The sequence below is a fragment of the Copadichromis virginalis genome, linkage group LG7, assembly GCF_057382275.1.
Source record: "Copadichromis virginalis isolate Kocher_CV1m ecotype Utaka linkage group LG7, C_Virginalis_male_GT1.1, whole genome shotgun sequence".
Taxonomy (NCBI): domain Eukaryota; kingdom Metazoa; phylum Chordata; class Actinopteri; order Cichliformes; family Cichlidae; genus Copadichromis; species Copadichromis virginalis.
In genome coordinates, this window is record NC_140624.1 from 16,322,160 (window position 1) to 16,345,500 (window position 23,341).

The window sequence follows — 23,341 nt, forward strand, 5'->3', positions numbered from 1 at the left end:
ACATAGGAGAGATGGCAGTCTAAACATCGGTATACTTGTATAACAACAATAAAGTATTTTCGATTCCATTCAAACTTCACTAATGCTAAATGTTTGAGTTATTAGGGCCTGACAGCTTTGAGTGGCACTGACAGCTGTAGCTGCTAGCTGCCTGCGAGGCTTCACCACAGCTGAGTCACTGAACACAGTCGACCACATTGATTTTTAATAATCTAACATTACACGCATGACTTTCTGTGCTCATCCAAGACACGTTGATTTAATAACATTTTTTTAAGCACAGGCCAATTTGCATGTTAGGCAGGAAACCTTTTGTGACATGTCAGAAGTCAGAGCACAGCACCCAGTTTGAGCTGTGGCACTTCCTCTGAGGAAAGGAAGTGGAAAGGACAACAGTACAGGAATAGACAGTATTTCCATCTACACATTATAATTGGGTTTAACTTCAACTTCTCACTAATGATGACAAAGAGCAAACCCCTGAGCTTTACAAGGAACTCCAAATTTGGAGATAATAACCTAAGGGGCGGTTTACGGCTCAAATCCAACTTTCATAAAGACACTTAAAGGAAAAATCTACAGCTCTGGATGTCATTCCTCCCTGGTGATCTTTCGCCATATACATCAAACTCTAATATTACAGAAATGAGAAGGAGGCCACTTGCCGGCAGCTATACATCTCCTGAGCGTCCTCTTTAATGAGGGCAATGCTGAGGCAGAATTATCGCCTTACTCCATCTGGATTTATTGATCTAACAGTGCGAGTCAACTACCAGAGACAAAGATAAACCAGCACGATGGAGAAACAATCCCTGCACTGATCAGAGGGCATCCAACAGCTAATCACTCACCCTTTCCTCTCTGGCCACAGCAAACCCAATTCTTCTTTGTTCCTCACGCTACAGTAGGTGCTCCGGGGAGGTTACACGCGGGGCAAGAGCGTATTCATGCATTTGGGGTGCACTATTTTTCCAGCTAAAAGATGCAGACTGAACTCATTAAGCAAGCCTTGTGTTTTCTCAGTGTTAATCGCTTTGAGCTAAATGGGAACCTGATGAGAATGCAGCTCTTGGAAGTGTGTTTGGAGGGTGCTATTTTGATGTGGATGAAAGATGACACTGTGTCCAACCTCTGTGGCAAACATTAGCCAGGGCTCGTCTCTATTCGCCAGGTTTTTCCGGCAGGAGCTTGTACCTCTCACCTCTGCAAAGAACAGCGAGACATGTCTTACACAGAGCCTTTCAGGTGTGCGACTTGCTTCTCTAAAAACACAACAGCAATTTCTCTCTTGTGACAAAGTGATGAAAAAAAAAGCAGTTGAACTACTTATTTTCTTTAACCCATGCCTGTCTAACTTAACCAGCTGCTTTGTGCACCACCACACTTTCACCCTACTTCCCAGGCCCCCAAGTCTAGCCCTCTCCTTATCTCCGAAGAGCCAGGGGCCTGGGGAGGGGGCATCAAAATACCGCTTTGAAGTCAAGCGATTAAATCAAATCAAATCAAATCAAATCACTTTTATTGTCACATCACATGTGCAGGCACACTGGCACAGCACATGCGAGTGAAATTCTTGTGTGCGAGCCCCACAAGCAACAGAGATGTGCAAACACAACAACACAAACGAGCAAAATACAAGAATGGCCAACCTGAAACTAATAAATATATGTACAATATATAATAGTGTATGCATTTCTGGATGTGTATACTAAATATTTTCCTACGTGTGTGTGTGTGTGTGTGTGTGTGTGTGTGTGTGTGTGTATACACATTTTTACAAATTAAATAGTAAAAAAAATAAAAATTAAAAAAAAAAAAAATAATAATAATAATAATAAAATATATAAAATATACAGAGTTGAATATGCGCAAAACAAGTGGCATTTATATACAGTGTGGAGTGCATAATGTTGAAGTTCCAGTAGTGAAGCTGAGGTGTCTATGAAGTGTTCAGCAGTCTGATGGCCTGATGGAAAAAGCTGTCTCTCAGTCTGCTGGTACGGGACCGGATGCTGCAGAACCTCCTTCCTGATGGAAGCAGTCTGAACAGTTTATGGCTGGGGTGACTGGAGTCTTTGATGATCCTCCCCGCTTTCCTCAGGCAGCGCTTCCTGTAGATGTCTTGGAGGGAGGGAAGCTCACCTCCAATTATCCGTTCAGAGCACCGCACTACTCGCTGGAGAGCTTTGCAGTTGTAGGCGGTGCTGTTGCCATACCAGGTGGTGATGCATCCAGTGAGGATGCTCTCAATGGCACAGTGATAGAAGGTCCTGAGGATGCGGGGGCTCATGCCGAATCTTTTCAGTCTCCTGAGAAAGAAGAGGCGCTGCTGCGCCTTCTTCACTGTTTTGTTTGTGTGTACTGACCACGTAAGATCCTCAGCCAGATGTACGCCAAGGAACCGGAAGCTGCTCACTCTCTCCACAGCAGCGCCGTTGATGGTGATGGGGGTGTGTACTTCTCTGCACCTCCGGAAGTCCACTATTAAAGAGGAAACCTGTCGAATTGGGATGATGGGGCTAAGGTTGGGAGAGGAGGAGGATCAGTAAGAGGGACAGGAAAGGCTGTGAATACTGAGAGCTCGGGACCCATGGGACACAATTAAGAGGAAGGTTTTTTTAGTGAGGGTTACAAAAACACAGAAAGGATAGCAGCAGTGCACCCTTCCAAGCCAAGGTAAGAGTTCATTACTAGATACACAAAGGGGGAGGGGGCTGAGGCTGCTAAATCCAGTTTGTTCACCGCCAGAGGTGCGAGCTGTCGAACAGCCACAGGATAATCATTTTCCAACCCACAGAAATCCCTCAGTCAGTAAGTCTTGAGAACTGTGCAGAAGTGAGCTCAGGGAGCTTCAAATCTAAGAGGAATTTGGAAGAAAATCCAAGCTGCATGCACAGAGAGGAAGTTAGCACAGTTTTCATAAAGTGTTTCGTGTACACAAAAAGAAACAACGCCAGATCTGCGCTCAGTTCAAACTATTAGATCAGACTATTGTAGACATTTTTTTCATTAGTAGAGCTGTAACATGGGATGTATACTGATACAACTGATACCAATCCCATTATTGATTCCGTTTACTTTTTAGTTCTTGATTACCGTCCCTTTTTGATCTATGTGATCTCCAAGTCTATATACAGCATACAAACAGTGCTTGTTTGAGGTTTGTAAAAGTTTCATATCATTGTTTTGCTGCATGTAAGTCTTACAACAGCATGCCCGTACTGATGAAAGGAATTGATTAGCTGGAAGGCAAACGATTCTGATAGATTCTGATCGATTAGACCAGGGGTGCCCAATCCTGGTCCTCGAGAGCTACCGTCCTGCAGCTTTTAGATGCATCCTTGTTCCCACACACCTGAATCAAATGAATGGCTTGTTATCAGGCCCTTGCCAAACATGATGGCATGCTGAAGAGATCAAACCATTTGATTCAGCTGTGTTGGAGTAGGGATGCATCTAAAAGCTGCAGGACGGTAGCTCTCGAGGACCGGGATTGGGCACCCCTGGATTAGACCATTTGGAAACCATTCTCAGCTGGTTCCGATCACTAATTGTTGTTTTATTTATCAATCCCAGTTAAAGGTCCTAAAGCTCAATGCAGTGTCTGCACATTGATATTTTGAATCTTTGCAACAAAACCCAAAGCTTCTGAAAACATAAAATAAACACCATTTACTAACAATTTAAAATATGGAACTTTTGGCAGCGTCTCCTGAGTAACTGACAGCCTATTTTTTGTTGGTCACTTACAGCTATAGCAATGACAGCTTGTCAGTCAGCCTGCACATACAGATCAGGCTCGATGCTGCAAACAGAAGACCGTTTTACAAAATGATGTATTATGCATGTATAGAACAAATACAGATATCTGCTGCACCTAAGAGACTGAAATATATTATGAATCAGCTACATTTTGTACAACAGCGTATGATATCCTGACTCCCCCCGAAGCACGCTGTAGAAATATTGGCCTACTGTTGTCCTATACACCCAACAAGCTACTTTAAAAAAAAAAACAAAACATCTGGAAACCATTTCTAGGCTTCACTTAAATGTTTCTGCAATACCGTGAGGTAATAGTGTTTTTTGTATAGCTGTGAAGATCTGATTCCCTACATCTCTGAGAAGAGATGTAGAAATGGCAGAGAGAAACATCCTGTACCTGTGAGATTAGCTGCCATGGGATATGATCTTTCTCACCTTGACCTTTCTGTCAGCTGAAGCTCATGACTCTATTTAGTGGGTCATGAGCGGTAAACATCATAATGCAAAAGAGACACAAGAAGTGGAAGCAAGAATATGTGCGCAATGGGACCAGATGAAACTTATTTTCATGATTAAAACCAGGAGGAGGAGGAGTGACTTGGACTCCTTCCTCTTCTGAAACGTCCATACGCTTGACAGGCTGTGCCAAGCCAGTGATGTTTTGCTTTTGTTAATCTGAATTTGCTCCATGCCCACTTTGTAACAGTTTGTACATCACACTGCCGCATGAATGAAAACAAAAACTTTTGGCACAACTAACGTATAAATCCCAAAAAGGAGCAATGTCTGGATCACTGCCTGGTACTTACAGCATCAGATCTGGTTCCAATTCTTAATGGTTTTCACTACATACCTTGGTGAACACACCCCAGTGAAGCTTCCTACTTCAGAAATAAGATGATGATGATGCACCGACTGACAAAAACTATTTTGTCGGCGTATTTTAAGTTCTAAAACCGCTGTTTGCAAGTTGTTGTTGTGTTCAAACAAGGGGAACAATGCTGTAAAGGCTGGGCTATAACAACACATGTTGGGCTTATTAGCGTGCAAACATGTGGGTCGCATTACTAAAGAAAAAGTACAAACACACACAGAGAAAGACTGCAGGACATCCTGATATATATCCAGGATCTGATGTCATTTTGATTTCATACCTCAAAGAGATGCTTAATGTGAACAAAAATAATCCAGATAACATAAATATACATACATACATTTTTGACTCTCCTTTAGGTTTGTAAACACAGCAAAAACCCCTTGTTTACTATATTTATAAAAAAAAAGAAATATGCTTGAATTTTATAATATTTTTTACATTTGCCTGCAATTAAGACTGTGACATGTTGGTTTCATCTTGCAGTAAATTATGTGAATGTCAAAACCTTTTGAGCCCAATTTATTGAGAAATAAAGAAAAACATTAGCCATTTCAGCATAAGCCAGTTAATCACAGCGTGGTTTGGCAGTTTTCTGCGGCTGACAAACACCGAGGCATTTATTCGGGTTGTCCAGCAGCTTTTTCCATCCATCAGACGCATGTTGGGAAAATTAAACATGGTTTTTAAAATAATCACACCCGGCAAAACCAGTTCAACATTTAATCTGTTAAGAGTTTTCATTTAGGTGAATTCAACAACGGCTTTAAATTGAAACTCCTAAACCAGAGACATGCAATACAAGCAACACAAATACTCCACATGCCTGATATGCAGCAGCACGTTATGACTCCTCCTCCTTCCAAGGAAAGATGGTAGCCTTCGTTTTTGTGGACTTTGCAGAGGGCTGCACGGGAGCAGTAAGGCAGGTGTCCCACTGGGTTATGAGAGCCAGAAGCTTTGCATCTGGATCATTTCCTCGGCACACAGGCTCCACACTGGGAACTCCTCATAAAGCTGCACATATGCCAAAGAACCCTGTATCCCTCAGAATTCCTCATCCATGTCGGCCTGTATGTGGCAGCTGCGGTAACAAGCAGCAGGTAACAAGCTGTGACAAACTCACAACTGAGAGCGACACATGTGTTTTGTCTCTCACACTGTCAAATATGCCTGCGCTAATAGCCAAATACCGTGGAAGTGTGTTTCAGCGTGAGCCAGAAAAAAAAATCATTTTATCACCATGAGAGCAGGGTGCGATTCATGGCGGGAGGATTACTGGAGCAGCGGACGAATGATGAAACCTGGATAAAGTATAAGTACAAAGTGTGTGAGTAAGACTCCTGCTCACTGCAAAACCTTTCCACACCGGTTCACTCTACGCTCGATTCTCCTCGGACAAAGCTGAGAGATATCTGAATGAAAGAGGAAGCCAGGAAGGCAATGAAATGTGGAAAAAGAGGGGGAATGGAAGCTGGACTATTGCCACGGTCCAATCTCGTGAAAATGCAGAAGTGCTTTGAGAAACATTCCTTCAATAGGCCGAGGGAACCTAGTGAGACTCCTGACGATGAGGAGACGTCAGGAGAAATCATGCTTGGCTAAACACAAAAAGCACTCAGAGAAATGAGATTTAATCTGCTGATCTTAGAGTAAATTAGCCAGATGTAAACAGCCAGTGCCATTTGTGAGAAAGTTCACTTCCACAGTCCTGCTGCTTGGAAAAACGAAACACCAAATATCACCAATGAAATAAACTCTGCAAACACTGCTTTTTTTCTTTTCTTTTTTTTCTTTTTTTTATTAAAGGTCAACATGAAACTTTCACAAGACACGGACATCACAAATGTGGGAATCTGAGGGTTAAGGTTAACAGGCCACACTGAAACACTTTCTCCCTGAGAATGATCTGCCTCCAGTCCTGAGATGTGGGAAAGGGAGTTTATGCAATTACATCACATTGATTTATGGGAGAGGGAGGAAAGATAGGGAGAGGATGGAAACTGAGCTGCTTGGAGAGGCTCCAAGATTAAGTCCCAGAAGAAACACAAGTCAATAGATTTACACCACAGAACATGATGGATCTGAGACAATCGTACGGGGAGGACTGTGGTCGTAGAAGCACGGGCAACACGGTGAGGTCAAACCCATCTGAAATTATTGGTTTCGATTTAAAACTAAAAAAAAAAACAACAAAAAAAAAAAACCCAAAACGCTAAACTATGAAAACAGACATAATTGTAATGCAGACTCTTCTCTGCGAACCTGCTCATGGTTGCACACGCCAATAACAAGCTCAGAATAGCAATCACACCGCTGCTGATATACTTTTAATTCTCTCAACTCAACTGAACTCAAGCAGAGGGACTGATGCAGATGCTGCTGATGCCGTCTTGAGTATTAATTGGGATGGTGATGAAATTGTGAGTAATGCGCTCAAGCGTGCACTGCAGCTTTTGCGGGGTAGCACAGGCTAACAGTTATAAATAAATAGTCCACTTAGTGCTCCCACAGTCCTGAAACAGGACCACAGGAGTGACCACCGCTGGGATATTTATGGCGAAACACATTACAGATTATGTGTTTATTTAAACGTCTGACTGATTTTAAAATGAAAAAAAAAAAAAAAAAAAAAAAAAAGACTGTGATGCACATTCAGCAATCCTGCGAGCTGAAGCAGAGGAGTACTGCAGATCAAAGGTATCCAAGGGGTCTGTTATATAGTCTTAACAACAACAAAAATATATCTACAAACAGCTGCAAACAACATTTAAGCCTAGAGAACAAATATAAGATGCAACTCATTACTTTTCACGGCGTGGGACTTGTGTTTATGTGAGCCACCAAATGGTGAAGAGATGAACAAAGCAGAGGGAGATTACAGATGATATCCCGTATAATGAGCTGTGGTGATGCAGGAGGAGATATGGAACGCTTTCTTTTCTTTCCTTTTTTTTCTTTAAAGTTGCTGTCTGCAAAGTCTTGAGCTTCTTGGAAGCACAACACACATTTGGCTCAAGCCAAAAGCAACAGGATAAATATATAGACACACGGAGCTGACCAAATATTTGAAGGGGGGTGTTTTGAAAGCTCAGTGTATAGACTCCACGGCCGCACCCGATGTGGCAAATAGCTCACCCTGAGATGTTTTGAGTGAGGAAAGGGTAGACATCTGTTCCTTATTTAAAAAAAAAAAAAAAAAAAAAAAAAAAAAGGGGGGGGGGGGCTTGTCCATTTCCAAAGTGCCTGCAAAGATAAGCAAAAGTGGTTGTGATAACTGCCCGCTATATTGGCTTTCCTCTGCCTCATTGTTTCTTTTGTGAGACCAAATTTTAAGCATTAAAAGGAATTCATCTAAAAGCTGTTTTATCTTTGTTAAATCCTGTTTTGTCATCTGTCCAATTAAAGCAGCAGTCTGGAGCCAGCAGCAGAACCACCATTTTTTTTTTTTTTTTAAGCTAAAAAGAACCTTTACACGTCCAGGGGTTTTCACAGACACCCACAAAATTACTTTGGCTTCATAGTCGGTGCCGAGATATTTCATATGGGATCTGCCTCCTGCCAAGCGTTATCGGGAAAGACGATCTGGCAAGCGATCCTCCGGGGTGCAAACTCTTGGAAAATTGCCTGAGCTGTCTGTTTTGTCCTCAAACACTTCACACTTGTGAGCGTCACAACCAGGTGGTCAAGAGTACATTGGACCACTGTGCGAGCAGCCTGTCATCTTGACGTGAGACGAGTGACAAAACGAGCGGGAAGCCAGCCAAGCTCACCTGATGTTCCACTGAGGGGGGAAAAAAAATCTCCAAGTGTGTCTGGTGTTCTCGCTTTTTGAACATTTAAATCGATGAGCACTGCAGCCAATTTGATTTCACAGACTGGAGACACCTGTCCTGCCTGTGCTATCTTTGACAAACACACGTGAAGGTGATCCCTGGATGCTGGTGTCAGAAATGTTGGAATCAAACACATTTTCATAAAAATATCAAATGCTTTAATATTACTTTAAATAATTAAACAGTGGCCAGCTTTTTCAATTCCACAGACTCTCTTCTCAAGCTTCAAAGCAAAGAAGCAACAGAGAGTTACGGATTAAGGAAAAGGGAATTATGCTTCATGGTTTGCCTGTGTTTACCCTAATAACTATTAGTGAATAAAAACTATTTTACCATGAAGAACTACAAAAGAAAAAAGAGATCTATTTTCTTCTTAGAAAACGCATGACTTCTTAAGAATTCCTCTTGGAAGTTGCAAAGCCACAGAGAATATTAAATGCAGCACATTTCCTTCATACTAATGGTGTGGTTTGCTTGTGGCTGCAACACATCAGCTGGGGTTGACGTACCGTTTGCCCAAAGGACAGAGGCCGGGTTTTAGTGCACTGACCCATGAATGCTGTCTCGAGCACGCCGCACTTTTAAAGAGGCAGCAGGTTAAAAATTTCATAAAGCGCCATGAAAAAGTCATGAGGCAGCAGTGCGTACCGTCTTTGCCGTCTAATTGTTTTCGCCTTTGAGGAGTAAAAATAACAGTCTACACCGTGTACATCTGATCTGCTGTTAAAAGGCAATTACTCAGTCAGACGTGAAGGGGGCAGACGTTCAGCACGCAGGGAGGCTGTCCAAGAACCATCACTACGATCTTCACACAGGCCTACTCTGGATTGCTGGAGGATGCTGGTTCACTTGGACAACCTCAGTTGGCTTTGAGGGATACATTGCGAGCAACAGTTCAGCTTCAGTTTTCAACCACATGTAGTCCAACAGTGCGACTGTGTGCAATAAACAAGGACGACGCTGAAGGGAAGCTAAATCCGGCAAGGAGCACACCTGTGTCACACTCGTAAGACGCTCCATAACCTCAGGCGACAAAACGTTATTGCACGAGTAAAGCGAATCACAAGCAAGCCTACAAAATGTAAACAGAAAACAGCGGAGGCAGACGCCCGCCACATAAACTGCCACGACTTTTAAAGATTTTCACTTTCCTGTTAACAAGCTCGAGGTAAATGCAGTCGTCTCTCTCAGAGGCTTGTGATCATGGTGGGAGAGAGACCGTTATTGCCCCCCCCCCCCCCCCCCCCAAGTTTCCCCAGGTACAGCTTCTAACCTGCTGCGAGCTTTTTTTTTTCTTTAATTAGAAAAAAACGATCTGTGGCCTTGATGCCCTGGAAGCTAACAGGGAGCCCGTATGTCTAATAGACCTGTGGCAAGTCTGACCCTGTGGGAGGGCCTGTAACATTGCTGTTATTCCACAGGAGCTACAGGGGGGAGCAGCACTGTGGACGAGGTGTGTGGGCTATAAAGACAGCAAAGCCAGCCAGCTGACAGGAAAAGGGACTGAAACGTGAATATGAACGCACATAATCAGTTTGCAGTGAAAGAATCACATTAGCCTACTTACGTCTCTTGAAGTTTACAACGTTTTCTTCCAGGTTAAAATAAAGAAATCTCTGCTTAGCTAAGGTTCCCCCCCCCCGTGCGATTCAAAACATTTCACCCACATTCAAGCAGATATGAAAGACATATGCAGTAAATATGAAGCAACCCCATTTTCCACTAGAGTTGTAGCAGCAGCACCCAGGCTGCAGGTGTGTGTGTGTGTGTGTGTGTGTGTGTGTGTGTGTGTGTGAGAGAGAGCTTCATGTGCACTTGTGGTTTTGTATTTGAGGTTTGTATGGGTATAACTGACTGGAACAGCAAAGTGTTATTAACAGACCGGGATGCAAACCCATATCACGCTGAATATAAATCTCCAAAAAGCACTCTATAATTCAGCCACTTTGGAAAAGCAACAGACAGCAAACAAGACGACGTCACACACCAACCAAGCGTCCGCTCTGTATCATTAAACCTGATGCGACTCCACCCTCGCCGCTTTGTTTCCCCGACTTCCAATCAGAATGTAAATGTTTGAAAAAGTGAGTTAATGAGGTATCATCCAGCACCAACATGCCTTTAATTTGTTTACAGTGATAATGACCTAATTATCTGGGTCATCATTAACAACCTGCTGTCCATCCCTACGATAATTTGTACGCTCTAAATTGCCAAATCAATTTCTGACAAGAGCAAGTGTGTTTGTATTTGCAAGCAACAATTATCATATCACATTATACTGTGTAGCCCGTCGTCAGTGATTAAAAATAAACAGGGATATTTACAGGCGCTCAGATCCCCTGTAGGCAGAGGAAATAAAAAGCACCGTGCTGAATATGGAATAAAATAGGGCACATTTTAAAAGCCTGTGATGACTAATAGGGGTACTCTTGTAATGCTATGGCCTTTTTATCCAAAAACCTGGATGCACAGAGTGCGAGCACTCGAGGAAAAGAACCTACAGAAAGAGGAGATTTGGGACGCAGTTGTGGTTGAAGCAACAGAAAAAAGGAGGAGAAAAAAAAAAGACCAGAAGCTGGGAGAGAGTCCCATTTCATCAGAAAAAATGCCTGAGTCAGGAGCAGAGAACCATTAGGCCCAGTGAGTCACAGGGAGAGGCTGTGAAAACAGATCTGAACTGAGTGCAGCTCCCAGTACCATCCTCAAAAAGCAGCCAAAGAGTACAACAGTGGCCTTAAACGAAGTGCGATGGGTTTTCATGTCCGCTGATGTCTCCTTATCAGTACATCTACTCAGATAATGCGCTCATGCTAGCCACAGACTGCTAATGTGCTTCAAGGATGTTCAATTAAATGCATAAGGGACTGCAGGAACTTTCTAAAGTTTGCAATTTTATGTGCAATTAGAAATAAAACAGCTGGTACACTGGTTGGTAAGAGGTTTTATTTGACTCAAAATAAAACAATAAAACACATATATTGGCTGGGAAAGTATTGTTTTTTGTTCAATTTTCTGTTGCTACCTACAGATGAGTAAATATAACTTAAGCTGCTCTGTCTGATATCCTTTTTACTCACTGCAATGATGCTCAGTCTTCAGTTTGCCTTGTTGCTTGGATGCAGATGTAGTGACTTTGCATCCGATTTAAAGGCTTTAAAAGCCTCACAAAAAATGGATGACCAGGATTGCATTTTGCAAGCAAGTCTTGCTCTCCTGGCACAGCAATGTTTTCCTTGCCTTCTCTCTGGGTGGTGAGCACTGGTGCACCGAGTCAGAGAACAATAAAAAAAAAAAAAGTATGAAATATATTCTTCTTCTGTGTGTTTGAGTGAAAAATCTACATTCATGTTGAAATTGCAGATGTGATCTTAACTCCTGTACACCAGCAGATACTTATTATTTTTCGCTATCGATTACCATTGAAGCTCAAAAGGCCAAAACATGGCATTTAGACAGCGACAGCCCTAAAAAACACAAACAGTTGATCAGAAAAACTTAGTGAATAACTGACTGATGACTGGCATTGATGACTCACTTCAGCTCTATAATTGCACAATTTCCAATTCTCACATCACCGCTGAGAGTCAAACACACAGTGAAGAATGCTTGAAACACAACACTGGAGCTGAAGTGGACAATCAGAGTGACGCTTTTGCACATTGTGCAAACAGAGAAACATGGTGGAGTCTTACAATGGAGTCTTTTCCCATTGTTGTAGAAAATGGGTTATTCTTCCTGTAACACACTTCTTTCCTTCCTCATTGATTCGTAAGCAGTGTATAATCCCCCCCCATTTGAGTTGCCTAATGAATCATGTGAGCACAGGGGCTTTATCACAATGTACAACAGCGAGTGAGTCGTTTCTGCAAAAGAAGACAAGAAACAGTTTAAAAAGGGAGGCCAAAAGTCATCTACAGTGAGAAAGAGCCAGCGTTAGGCAGAGAGCGTGGAGAACAATCACATCCGTAAAATGAACACTTCCTCTCTGGTACTATTTAATTATCAGCCCAGTGAGCCGGCACTGAACCCAATGTGAGTGAGCCCAGCCGCAAACACAAAACAAATGCCTCCCTTTTACACACCTAAAGCAAAGAAAACTTGTGAGGCACTCTGCTGTACCTTTGCTACAATGCTTTCTGCATCAGCGACGCGCTTAAACTTAAACATCATTCAGTACAACCAAGTCGCTCCACTCTCTGAAGCCAGGCAGATAATCTCACCGTGTCACATACCTAGACTCCTGGTCTGCCTAAGCCCCTCTCTCAGCTTTAACTACATCTGGGGGTGGGGGGGATGAATAGACCACAAGGTGATGAAGAAACCTCCCGGCTAAAGCACAGGGGATTTAGCAAGTATGCTCGCTCTGTGTAATAACTCGCGGTTCCTCACCAGTAGCCTTTAATGGCCACCTGAGTGAAATGGTTTATTAATTCTGAAAAACATTATGCAGAAGGAAAGATGGCTTGAGGGCGGGGTTGGTGAGGGGAAGCAGGGGGGAGACTTTGAGATATTTGAACAATCTGAAACGTGGCTGAGAGTGCCCTCAACTAAGAGCCATAAGCCTATTGGAGAGCCTGCTATCTGCTCAGGCCAGCTTGCCACATACATACCTTTTACCTCATTACCTGCTCTGCACAGCCATTATTGAGGGAAATAGGGTGAATGCTAGATAAGCACAAAGAATTCTTGGGCTGAGCACAAACAGACGTCCTGCTTCCTCCAGATAAAAACGGAAGAGGCCCCTTCAACTTCCTGCTCTCAGCGAAGTGTGGAGCTGCCAACTGCCCCATGTTTAGGTCACTCTCTGCTTCCTGGTGCACATGGAGACACACCGGGGACACAGGAGTGCACGATTGTGTGTTCATGCAGAAACATGACTCGACAGCAAGCTAAGACTGAATTTATATTCACGTTGATTGGTACTTTATAATATTTATAATTATATGCATCTCAAATAAACAGTTTATATGCACTATGATGTAGCAAAACCTTTTAGGTGTGTTGTGTTTCCAACACACCTTTGTTCTAACAAGCAACTGCACTCGTGAGGTATCCAGAATTAGCATATAAACACATACAATCATCAAATATAAAATTATAAAGTCCCCTTAGAAGGATATGCAAGCGTTTAAAATACTTGCTTAACCATACTAATGCTTAACAATTTCCATGTCTCTTTTTCGCTATGGCAACATTTACAGTATAAACAATTTACTGTGTCTACTTGCTGCTACAGCTTTGACACAACACTTTCTCACTCCTGACCAAAATTTGTTGATACCCGATGCAAACTCTTTCCTCGATCCAGATGGATGTTGTTAATCAAAGAGTTTGAATGCCTAGATGATTATTTTTACACTTTCCTTTTCCATTTTTCCTCCAGTTGTTTGGTCAGGATCACAGTTCAGGTTAAAACACCCAATTATGACACACTTCACCAGACAAAGTTTTCTGATTTGCAACGAGCTTCTCTCCAAGCAACGACAGCAGCACAGCAAATTTGAGTCTCAAAGCATCTACTCCAGAGGTTTAGGGACTGAGTCAATCCTACTGGAGAATCTTGCACATTGAAAAATGATTTAAAAAGGGATATGCCTTAGACTGCTTCCCCAGCGACTAATACCCAAGAACAAAACAGAAAATGGAAGCGTGAACGGATGAAGGTTGAAGATGATGGGGAGGGTAGCTAAACCCTAGAAAACCCAAGAATGTGCAATACCGCTGGTCAATACTGCAATAAAGATTTGGCTTTTTAAAGATGGTGCATATTAGCTGTTCACTTCCTTATAAAAGCTAAGTATAGGTCAATCAAGAATGTAAATAATCTGGTACGAACAAGGTTAAATGTTGCCGTGCCTGGCACATTTAAAGAGAATAACATTTTTCCTATTCTAATTAAGGGCAGCCTCATCTGAGGAGGTTAATGTGTAAATTCATATTGGAGTGTGGATGAAAGTACCATTTATTGCGCATCATCGCCGGACAAGATAAGAGCTGTTGTTTGTGCTTGCTTCTTCGCTCTCCAAAATGTCTCATCAGACACTTGTGATCTCAACATGCTTGTTTTGGCCTGCCACAGTTTCAGGCGTCCTCAGCGAGAGGAAGTAGTGGGCTTCACTGACCTCGTGCGCTCATTTTTCTACCGAGCTTTGCTGCGTTTTGCTTTCACGGAGGAGCAAAGTTTTCCACCTTGGCTTTATATTTTAGCAGAGCTGTGTTGTGATCAAACTTCTAGCGGAAAAACTGCCCTCAGCAGAGAACATCAAAACACGCCGGTTTGGACATTCAAGCGCAGACGTGGCCCGTACACCAACACGCACCTTCGCTGCTTTTAAACAGCTGATGAAAAATACACCTTTCAGAAAGTAAATTATTTCTGCCAGCTGAAAAGCAAATTTCATTTTCTCCTGTCTCTCGACAACAAAGATGCCGAACCCATTACAGGCCGGGGCCTCTGCATCACACACATTAAATGAAGGGTCCTCTAGCAATCGAAAAAAGCAATTTTCTCATTGAGCCAATAGATACTCCATTTAGTTCCGGGATCTCTACGGACCACTGCTGCTGTAGTGAGGCTGATACAGGGGAAAGCGAGTGTAGAGTGATGACCCAGCCTCATTTTCCCTGTGCCTCCGCTGCTCTGAACTCATCAATATACAGACGTGTACTGCAAACTGTATAAGGGCAGAACGAAGAAAGGTACGATGAGAAAGGATGGGAACGAGATGAAGAAGGAAAAATAGATTAGATGCAACAGACGGAGAGAGAAAGAGAAGATGGAAGGAGGTTATGGTGAGGCATAGTGAATCAGGAATGTAAACTCAGGGTCGGTGATCAGCCTCCCCACCCCGTCATTTGCATGCACATCAGCTGATATTAAAGAAAGAGAGAAAGAGTGAAACAGGAGGGGACGGAGAGAAATCAGAGGCACCCAACCATGTGGAACCGCAGACTGATTAAGTTCAGGCCTTTAATGAGCGATGCACTGCCAGGCCAGGCGGCATCAAGTCAGTCACCCCATCTTCACAGCGGGAGCTGCCATACACTACAATTCACACTTCCCCATCTCTGCCAAGGACTGAATGACACAGGAGCAGAGAACTCACCACACTTCCTCTCCCTCTTTCCATCTCGCCTTCTCTCTCCTATTAATGTGTTTTTGCTGTTCACTTCAGTGCCGGCGCATAAACGTGTGATTAAGAGCAACACATTATCAGAGGCACTATTAAAACGAGTGCACTGATCACCGGTGGCAAGTCTCACACCAGGTGTTCTCTGTCTGTAGGTGGAATAAATATCAGCCGGGCACGCCGGAGACTTGAGTCTACTCAAACATGTTCCCATCTAATTGCTGTCCTCCGGAGTCTGCATTGTTGCTGCTAACCTTTATTCCCCGTATAAATTACACTGTAGGTTTGCAAAGCCCCTTGCTGACATTTGTACTTGTATTGGAAACATCGCTGAGCAAAAAAACAATTTCTATTTTCCAACACTCATGTGAATCAAGCTGAGGAGAGAAAGGCTTCAGGCGGAGTTTAGTCATCCGTGTTGGCTGCTGCTCCAAAAGCATCAATACTACTGTTTCTTTTCCCCCCTTCCTCCTCCTCCTCTTTCTTTCTGTCTTTTTTTTTTTTTTTTTTTTGACAAGGCAAATGTTCATCCGCAACATGGTGAACAAACATGCCTCTGTTCCCAGTTTCTGTGCTTCTTCTCCAGCCACCAGCTCACATTCATCTGATTTGTAGGGGGGAGAAAATGATAATAAAGAAAATAAATAAGGTGGAACAAAGAGCAGGCAGCAGAAAGAGAGACGGAGAGAGAGAAATCTTCACATGAGGCAGCAGTATAGTGGAGCTCAGCTCATTTATCAAGACAGAAGCTGATTTGTCAGTCTGTCCAAGCTGCTGGGGCGTGATATGATTCTGCTTTCTCCTGACACACTGTACCAGCCTCGGGGAGACATGGGCCCGGCAGTGACTTTAACTTGAGGCGAGAGAGCCCAGCAGACCACGCTCACCTGGACACACTGGTGAGCGTGTTAATGGGTCCCTTGGAGCCAATCTCCTTGGGCAAAATCTGATTATAACCCGATTCCCAGCTGTTACACTCAGTGACAGATGTTTTGAGTTTCTCACTGCATACTGAGTGAGTTAGAACGTCAACTTTTCACTCTATCCAACTTATCAGTTTAAAAACAAAAACAGCCCAAGTTTACTAGGAAAAGCCACAAGTACGGGACTTTCCTAAGAGTGCCGGATTTGCCCTTTCAGTCTCTGAGTATTTCATGTCTGGTCCAGAGGAGCTCTGACAGACAGAAACATGGAGGAGGTGATTTTGGATGATGCATCCCTCTGATTAACGCGAACTGACAGTGAACTCCTGCCCTACAACGAAGGTAGCGCCATGAGAGACATCCATTTGGTGGCTCCATAAGTCTCTGCAGACAGCCTGCCCGTTTTTTAGCTGGACCCCCGTGGGAAGAAAGCCAGCTTGGAGACTGACAGACGTCGCTCTGGACTGCCCCTGCTGTCAGGTTTCTCACACTATAACCCACAATTAAATGAAAAGATTGAACTACTTTCAAAGAATGTAGATATGCATCGATGCATTTTTTTTCTGCATCTCTAAAAGACGAAAGAGAGATCTGACCCGTGGTTAAAGAGGTTTTAACAACCCAATAAACGACTTAAACAATTAACAAGCGCGCTCCTGCTCGTGTCACTTCTTGCGAGGCATTTCATTTCTGCTCCTTGTTTGATGTGAAAATTAAACTCTCCGCAACAAAGTAGCTTCTGCAGAAATCAAACAGTGCGCACACAACAACACCCCTCACACCACCACCCATTAGACAATTAGACACGCTGTTGAAAATAATGACTCAGTTCAACGAGGCAGTCACGAAATTCTCTTTTAAATCTTTTGCCTCGGTGCGTAACATTTGAGTTGGAGACACTTCTGAAGAGCAGTTTCTTACCTCAGTGCCGAAACCTCTGGCTGTGACACGCTGTTTTCGCTGCTACTCACAGCCTATTTCTGAGAGCTGCTACTACTGATTGCAACCTACGTATTCAGGTGAAACAAAACCAAAAAGAAAAGAAAAGAAAAAAAGGAAAGGCGGAATCAGCTGGGATGTCCACTGGAGTGAAACGTGCCCAACGGCGTCCAACTGTGAAAAAAGATCCACCACTACGAGATCGGCGATCCCAATTTAGACCCGCACGCAGTGTTTGGGGGAAGATTGGTATGCAAACAGTTTTCTGAACTCACTGAAAGCTGAGCGGCTCATACAGCTGCCTGCTCTGCTCCGGAGGGCGGAGACTCCGGACCACATACACGCCTCGAGTTTACGCTCACTGTGTTGTTTGTGCGTGTGTGGCAAAACGCAGCAGAAACGTGCGTTTACCAGCTTAATGGAAAGCATCAATCTGTCAAAATTAGGTGTAAGAACAGATGGGTGGTGTAATACATATCGCCAAATATGCCCTCCCCCCAAGTATTTTAATAATAATAATAATAATAATAATAATAATAATAATAATAATAATCATAATAATCATAATAATAATAATAATTAAGCTAGTACCGATCAATCAGTTCTTGAAAAGTTCATTAGTCACACATTCATTCAAATACCACCAAACACAAGTGTAATCAACTGTAATAACGGCCCCAGACCCCGACCCCCTGCTTAGATTTGGTCTCCACTAAGTTGTTTCTACCTGGTTTCCAAACTTTGGGGAACTCTGGATCTCTTAGGTTTTGTTCATTTATATTCAACCTTTATTGAACTCAGAATTGGAGCTGCTGAGTTCAATAACTGATTAGGCCTAGTCCATCTAAAGAAAATCATAATTTTTAATGGGTAATTAATTGTTTAAGTCTTTAAATAGGAGGGGGAAATGCAAGGAACCTTCTCTGTGTCTCATAGTTTAAAAATAAATAAAATATAAACGCAAACTGGGTGTGGGAAAGATAATTTACACACTTATCTGTATTGAAAATAAGTTGCAGCACTAGGCATGATTCAAATAATCACTTCTGCAGCTTGTGGTTAGCAGAGAAATGGCTTATAAAGTTGCTGGGTTGCTGGATAAAATGATCATAATGTTTGCAATCATCCCTTGTAAAGGAAAACCGTCCGCTCAGTGTCTTTTTTGCACAGATGAGGGACTCTGTGGTTCCCTATCTAACATTACAGGGTTTTTATCTTATACTATATAGCATCTTGAGATTGCTGCTGTTGTGATCTGATGCTATATAAATAAAACTGAATTGAATGCCGTCAACACTTTGGGGGAAACTAACAAAATTCCACAGCACAGAACAATATACTGCTTCTAGCGAGTACCCCAAGGCATACAGGAATATTATCTTTATGAGACTAACGAGTATGGGTTCCTTTGAAGCACTGTTGATGACAGTCACAGATAAGCAACAACTTACACATAGGCAGCTGATAGTTATTGTTTGTCCCTTGTTAATTATTCATGCTGTGTGACTCTCTCACCAGCCAGAAAACAAGGCGAGTGCTTTTGTTCCAGGTTTGGGGGCGTGGGGGGTTGAGCTTGAAGTGTTTTCTATCCCTCTGTGCTCCTCGTGTCACCAAATCTACTACAGATGGAGAGCAAGATAAGCGCTCCGGAGACTGATCTTTTTTGCCCACTCCTCTAAGGTCATGACACTGACATTCCCACTGGCACATGTGATACCTCCAACCCCCAGTCTCCTGACTCTTTGCTCATTGGCTCTCGGGACACGTCTATTATTTTAAATGTATTTCTAATGTTAAAAACGACAACAGCAAAAAAAAAGAAAAGAAAAGACATCCAGCGACTTAATGTGAAGTTTGGAGGAGGGCAAAGATTAGCTTATGGAAAGGCTGGATTCAATAGCTCTTCGGGGTTCAGGCGTAGGGCGAGTAAAGAGAGGTATATCTGGAATGATTTGGCTGCAGAGAGAACAGCTGTGAGGTATTTTCCTTTTGGCTCCTTGGGTATTTTCAGAGGGCTCAGAGTAAAGAAAAGCTGAAGTGAATCACTGACTAAACAGCCCCACTCCCATCTGAGCGCTCACATGGTTCACTGGCGATGGGAGATGTGCACTCTTTAAGCTCTGACACGGTTCAGTTGAGTGATTATTTGTTCTTTTCTTAGCTAATCAGTGATTGATCAACAAATGTACTGATCTGTTGTCCACATGATGCAGAGCGCCAGTCACAGTCAATACACAGCCACAAAATTGGATTACAGTCTCGGGTTTTGACCTTTATTTGATGGCCTAAGTCGGATTGTAATGGCTTAGAGTGACATTTTATCCCCCCCAATACAAAAGAAAATCCAGGAAGTTATTTGTTCTCGAAACTCCAAGTCATATTTAAGGTGCTTCAGATGGAAACTGGTGCAATTAACCATTTATTTGTTTATCATTGCTGAGAGTTTCCAGCTAAGTCATGTGCATGTTAAACTGTTTAGAATTTGGATTGAAAGCAGACTTCATTACTGTTTCTCCTCCATCCATGCAGCTGCCAGTGAAATTTACTTTTGTGTCCATGGTAATCACATAAGATGCACATGACACTCGCAGGTAGAACTATCTCAGCCTATAGGCAGCTCCTCATATGCACATCCTTATCGCACACATACCCATTTAATTCAATTTACACTGCCGGCACTTCAATTTCACACACATAGCATCATAACACATGCTATCTCATTAAACAGGCCATGGCCATGCTTCACAAGCTCACACAAAGTGGGACTCATTGTTATGTACACACAGAGACATGCATAAGCACACACAGGGGATGGAGTCTGAAGGAATTTCCCCAGCAACGGCATAGGAGTAATTTAATTTACCGCATTTTGTGTTAATGCAATGCTGTCTTGTTTTCTCTTTAAATGTTTTGCAGCATGCAAATATCAAGTCCTTATGAGCAAAGGATGAAATATCACCATTGTGTAGCCACTGGAGGGAGAAAATAATGCTCCTACACTTCAGCAGCACATTTTAAAGCCGGAAAATGTGTGAATGTTTCTGCTTGAACAATCATTTCAGCCATTAATCAATACATAGAGAGTGACAATTTGTTTTCTATCGATCAGCTAATCAATAGGGTAATTGTTTGTGTTCTAGAGGTTGGCTAAATATGTAGCTAGAGTCAAGGGGCCAATAACTTGGAGGGGTAGGATCACATAGGTTTATACTTCTTCCTATTCCTTTTAGGAGTTACTTATATGCAGATGCATGGTTAATATATTCCGTATGTTTGAAATAAACAAATCTATCTATCCAACTTGTCTTTAAGACTGAAAGCAGATGGAAACAGCTGGCTAAAAACTACTACCAACACCCATGGAGCTTTCACGCTAACACCGTAAGTTTACATTTAAAACACAGAGGAGCCTGGCCACACCTTCTGGAGCAGAACACATTTACCCCCATTATATGCATCTGTCAGCTGAAGTGCTATTGGCTAGAGCTCTGTGTCTACTTAGTTGTAAGAAAGCTAATGTCAGTTATGCGTTAGCAAGGCACTATTTAGCCCTGAGTTAGCAAACATAATTAGCGTTACTTATAGCTTTTAGAGTATTTTACATTGCAGTGTAACACTGTTCAGTGAGCCTAAGGTGATATTTGGATTTTTACCTTATTAGTGACCAGTGTTGGTCAAGTTACTTGAAAAAAGTAATCAGTAACTAATTACTGATTACTTCCCCAAAAAAGTAATCCAGTTACTTTACTGATTACTTATTTTCAAAAGTAATTAATTACTTAGTTACTTTTAAAAAACATGATTTACAACCTGAATAGGTGATAAAGCGATAGATCTTTCAGCCCAGTTCTACTTTTTCTGCATAATCCATCATACAAAATGTAATCAAATGGAAAAGTCTCTTTTTAAAACTTGTTTTATTAGTTTTAATCTTTTAACTTTATGCATCAAGCAAAAATTAAATTATATGCAACATTTTCTGACTGGAAGAAATTTGTTTAATATTTAAACCTATTTTCTGCACATTCCAGCACATAAAATAAATTTTTTTTTGTGTGTTTACACTCAGTCTTTCAAATAGATGCAAGTAAAACACAGCAGAAAATAAATAACATCAAAGACTAGCGGTCCTGTTGCTCTATTTTCACCTGTAAAGCAGGAGTCGGGTAGGCGGAGGTTTACCCTGGTGCAGGTGTGCCACAGCGGTCAGTGGAAGAATCCGCGAGTTTCTCTGTGAGTTTCCCATTATGTGGTAGCTACTCGGTGCTTGCTTGGAAGTTTAGGGGGGTTTTTTCGCTGTAAAAAGAAGTTTTCTTCCCACGCACAACGGACGCTAATGTTTTTGTCACTTTTTATGGAATCAAACTCAAAGTAAGGTCAGTACTTCCACGCTTTAAACGCTGCACGCTCATACTCTCTCCCACACTCATATGATCCATTGTTGATCTGCACACAGCTGTTGTCACAATGTAGCACTCGCTTACATTCTCGCAAAAAAAAATCACGGTTTTAGTAACCAGTAACGCAGCGTTCCTACGGGAAAATAACGGTAATCTAATTACCGTTTTTGCAATAGTAATCCCTTACTTTACTTGTTACTTGAAAAAAGTAATCAGATTACAGTAACGCGTTACTGCCTATCTCTGTTAGTGACATAATGCTTGCTCCAAAGTTAGATATACTGATAACTGTCCGATTCTTTCAGTGTTACCTCATATCTTATATCTGTGTTACTTTGGTCCCTGAAACACACAGGATTGACTTTCTTGCAGTGCAAATTAAATGAAGCAGAATTAAATTGTATAAAAGATGGACACAGCGTCTGGGTCTGAAAAGTAAAGGCAACCGTAAAGAATCTTTAAACCTGCATTGTTTTTTGGCTAGCAAGAGGTGACGCCTCTATGTGCAAAAAGTGTTAGGACTGTATAAATGTCTACACCAAAGGTATGCCAAATTATGCAAGAACTGGACTTTCAGTGGCAACAGATCTTATGGGTAGAATGTGAAATTGTATGGAGGTGGTCAGCAGAGAGGTACAACAGTGAGTGTCTAGACCCATCTGTAAAACACGGTCGAGGCTCTGTCATGGTTCGGGACTGCATTTCTAACAGTGATGTTGGGGATCTTGTCAAAATTGATGGAATTATGATGAAAACTATAATGAGATTTTGATCCATCAGCTAATACCATCTGGAAAGCATCTGACTGCCAACAGCTTCATTTTTCAACATGGCAGTGATGCCAAACACACTGCCAATGCAGTAAAAGCATACCTAGATAGCACACGTTTCAGTAAATCACCTCACCTATTTTTCATTTCCCTTGCAAAATATAATGAAATCAAGGGTGACTCTTGCACATTACTGTAAACAGAGCAGTCCAGCCATAGAGTTTTATGACAGATCAATTTTTTTACATGTTATTTACTTGAACAAACAGACCTTTACTTGTCTCAAACTGCGCAGTTTGTCAATTCTGATTAATGTAAGACCCTTAAGCGCACACAGTACACAAATGTGAACACATCTTTGCAGCCTCAATCTGTCAGGGGGCATCAGCCAATGCCCAGGGGGGACGTGGCATGTGTCCCAGCTTTTCTGCCCCCTCTAAGTCTCCAGGACGGGACTCAAGCTGTGAGGCAGAGAGTAGACTCATCCTTTGGATCAGGGCTGTATAACACACATTCAAGTTGCAATGCCACTGCACTGAATGAGCTTGCTGTCTTTAATTTTCCATTGTATTGTTTGAGTCATAATTTGGTTTTCCAGATTGAATTTAGGCATGCATTTGCCCAGAGAGGAAACTTTTGGAGAAAAAATGATGATATATATATGTGAAATATATGGGATTTAAGCTGAAGCAGTACTTGTG

General features: G+C 42.3%; 1 protein-coding gene across 2 annotated transcripts in view; it reads right to left on the reverse strand.

The window, feature by feature from the left end:
• Nucleotides 1–17,787, reverse strand: part of tspan18b (tetraspanin 18b) — a 36,797-nt gene extending 19,010 nt beyond the window's left edge. Inside the window, exon 1 of one of the 2 annotated variants that reach the window (XM_085462168.1) lies at nucleotides 17,453–17,787. The gene's annotated coding sequence lies outside the window, so the exon portion shown is untranslated. Of the gene's footprint in view, nucleotides 1–851; nucleotides 1,054–17,452 lie in introns of those variants that run through there. The other variant, XM_085462169.1, reaches the window with a different exon arrangement.
• Between the last annotated feature and the right edge of the window lie 5,554 nt (nucleotides 17,788–23,341).